Here is a 3,501-nt window from a genome sequence, read left to right as displayed (position 1 = left end):
TCGGAACCGCTACATCGATCACTACGGCCGTCTTCTTCTGTTTGTCTACCACCACTATGTCCGGTTGGTTAGCCACCACCATTTTGTCTGTCTGTATCTGGAAGTCCCACAGGATCTTAGCTTGGTCATTCTCCACCACCCTTGGGGGCATCTCCCATTTTGACCTTGGGACTTCCAGGTTATACTCGGCACAGATGTTCTTGTACACTATGCCGGCCACTTGGTTATGGCGTTCCATGTATGCCTTGCCTGCTAGCATCTTGCACCCTGCTGTTATGTGCTGGATTGTCTCTTGGGCATCTTTACACAGCCTGCACCTGGGGTCTTGCCTGGTGTGATAGACCCCAGCCTCTATGGATCTTGTACTCAGAGCTTGTTCTTGTGCTGCCATGATTAGTGCCTCTGTGCTGTCTTTCAGTCCAGCTTTGTCCAGCCACTGGTAGGATTTCTGGATATCAGCCACCTTCTCTATCTGCCGGTGGTACATACCGTGCAGGGGCCTGTCCTTCCATGATGGTTCCTCGTCTCCCTCCTCTTTCTTGGGTTTCTGCTGCCTGAGGTATTCACTGAGCACTCGGTCAGTTGGGGCCATCTTCCCAATGTATTCTTGGATGTTCGTTGTCTCATCCTGGACTGTGGTGCTGACACTCACCAGTCCCCGGCCCCCTTCCTTCCGCTTAGCGTACAGCCTCAGGGTGCTGGACTTGGGGTGAAACCCTCCATGCATGGTAAGGAGCTTTCTTGTCTTTATGTCAGTGGCTTCTATCTCCTCCTTTGGCTGACTCCTGACTCCTCAGGACTTGCCTGACCCTCTGCAGGTACTTGGTGGTTGCAGCCTTTCTAGCGGCCTCTTCATGGTTCCCATTCGCCTGCGGGATCCCCAGGTACTTGTAACTGTCCTCTATGTCTGCAATGTTGCCTTCTGGTAGTTCAATCCCCTCAGTTCTGACTACCTTCCCTCTCTTTGTCTGACTACCTTCCCTCTCTTATATATATATATATATATATATATATATATATATATATATATATATATATATATATATATATATATACATATATACATATATATATGTAATTAGGCTGCTCTTCTTGTCATTCCTCTGTCAGTCACTGCTGGATGAGGTTGTCCTCTCCACTCCACCTCCTAGTAACATGGCCCAGTCAGAGCATCTCTACACACAAGCTGCTCCTGCTTCAACCTCTCTGGATCGTCAGGACACAGCTCATCCTCTCTCTGTGCACACACCATCCTGTTTACCATCACCACCACCTGCAGAGAGAAGAAGGAAAAGCAGAGGAAATAAACAAGTGTTTCCAGAGACTCTTCATCAGCCGTCAGTCAGTGATGCAGCACATCCAGTATAAAGAGCAGCAGAGACTTCAGTGCTGGGACTGTACTAGTACTCATTGTTGTTTCACTTTTTCTAATCTTTTGATTTTTATTGAAGTTGATGAAAATGTTTTTCACTCCTAGTTTTTGTTTGGACTTTCATTCATTAGAATAACCTTGGTCTGTCCACTCTGAGCTTTTTAGCAACCCCAACAACAACCCCAACAATCCAGATGGAATGGTTCCAGCTGTTAACTGGAGGAATTCCATCCAAACATCTGGTCTCACTAAATTCTTCCTTACTTACAGACTGTGTTCTTCACTGCTTTAAATTTGAAAATGAATGCAGTCATTGGTCTGCGTGCTGCTCTTTTTAGACAGCTGATTGCCTGTTGTCAGTGTTTGATCAGAGCCATTACTATGGTTATCAAAAAGGTGACAAAAAGGCAGAAACAGGAAGTGTTTGTGTCCAGTCCTGATGCCTGTCATCATTCTCCTCTCACGGCTTCACTGAGAAGCTGCAGTTTTACAGGAAACTCTGGATCTTTGTTTCATACTGACTGTGTTTAGTACAATACTGCTGACAGCACCACCCACTCACTCCATCACTCTACTTACTCCAGAGTTTCCAGTCTGTACTCTGGATTCTTCTTAAGATCAGACAGCTGTTTCACATCTGGATTCTTCAGGTTGTTCCAGCTCAAGTCCAGTTCTCTCAGATGGGAGGGGTTGGTCTTGAGTGCTGCTACCACATAATCACAGCTGATCTTTGACAAACCACATCTCCACAATCTGTATAAAGAATGAAAGATATAAGTTTATTAGATAAAGTGTGCTGTCTGTAAAGCATATGGCTTTTTTGGTTTGGATTTCAGTGTCAGACAGACGTTAAGGTGGAATGAAGAGTTTTAGAGTTTCACAGTGAATTTTTCAGTGGAGGATTTTTCTTCATCTTTGAAGGATTGAAATGTGAACATTGTTCTGCTACAGTCAATGGACTAAACCAGATATCTGCAGTTTAGTGTCAGCACAACTTTCACATCATATTCATCTCAGCACAACTAAAACATGGTGACTGACCTCAAAGTTTCAAGTCCACATCCTGGACTTTTTAGAAAACCACACAGCTGCTTCACTCCTGAATCCTGCAGCTTGTTGTCACTCAGGTCCAGTTCTCTCAGATGGGAGGGGTTGGACCCCAGCGCTGCTGCCAGATAATCACAGCTGATCTTTGACAGACCACAGCTCATCAATCTGTAAAAAGAATGAAAGATATAAGTTTAATAGACAAAGTGTGTGCTTGAAATCATTCATTGTTTCCTAATCTGTTCAGAGCTGAAGAAGTTTCAGAATGTAGAAGTTTAGAAAATGGAAACTCCAAACAGCTGAAGCCACCAGGAGCAGCTTCAACCAAACACAACAAGAGAAAAAACTCTGAATTTTTCACATTAAAGTCGCACATTTATCTTAAAAAACAGTAAAAAGACCTGAAAACAGTCGTGTTTTTCCTTCAAGGAACCACATGGCTTCAGTTTTTAATGTGAAGTGTGGAAGAAATGGACATATTTGAAGTCCATCAACACCTTTTCCCAGTCACATTATTAAAGCAGACAAACTACAAGCTCATTTTCATTCCAACAAGTCATCTTCTGACCTGAACTAACAACACTGGTCTCTATGTGCAGCTGGCTGTGAGACCAGTACTAAGGAACCGTCTACAAAGTGCAACACTGAAAGAACATCACACACAAATTTGCTTCCAGCAGTTTTACACAAACATCTACTGTCATTATTTTCACAATACTCTGTGGAGTCCTTTATTGTATAGTCAAATGTAATTCAAATGGTCAGACAAAAGAGGGTTATGAGGAAATATGATTACATTTCGTGTATTAGCAGCAAGTTATTGAATCATAAACCAAATAAAATGACTGACAAACATGTTTTTACAAACTCAGTGTTGGACTTTGATCAGCAGGATAACCCTGATATTTAAAGGCACTTTAGTCTCAGTGCATGAGAGTCAACTTATTACTCAATATTTATGGATGATGTTCTTTCAGTGTTGCACTTTGTAGACAGTCCCTGAGCGCTCGTCTCACAGTCAGCTGTTCATAGAGACTAGTGTTGTTGATCCATGTTCTGTACACACACTGTGTGACCTGTAT

At 43.0% G+C, this 3,501-nt stretch overlaps 1 long non-coding RNA gene across 1 annotated transcript; it reads right to left on the bottom strand.

Moving 5' to 3' along the window:
* Nucleotides 1–1,088: 1,088 nt before the first annotated feature.
* On the bottom strand, nt 1,089–2,462 carry LOC120720765. Its single transcript, XR_005693039.1, has 3 exons — nt 2,414–2,462; nt 1,952–2,125; nt 1,089–1,273 (listed from the first exon to the last, which is right to left on the bottom strand). It is a non-coding gene; the product is annotated as an uncharacterized LOC120720765 (long non-coding RNA).
* Between the last annotated feature and the right edge of the window lie 1,039 nt (nt 2,463–3,501).

The sequence above is a fragment of the Simochromis diagramma genome, unplaced genomic scaffold, assembly GCF_900408965.1.
Source record: "Simochromis diagramma unplaced genomic scaffold, fSimDia1.1 OVJJ01000418.1, whole genome shotgun sequence".
Taxonomy (NCBI): domain Eukaryota; kingdom Metazoa; phylum Chordata; class Actinopteri; order Cichliformes; family Cichlidae; genus Simochromis; species Simochromis diagramma.
Note: the sequence above shows the minus strand (reverse complement) of the source record. Positions and strands in the feature narration are given on the sequence as shown.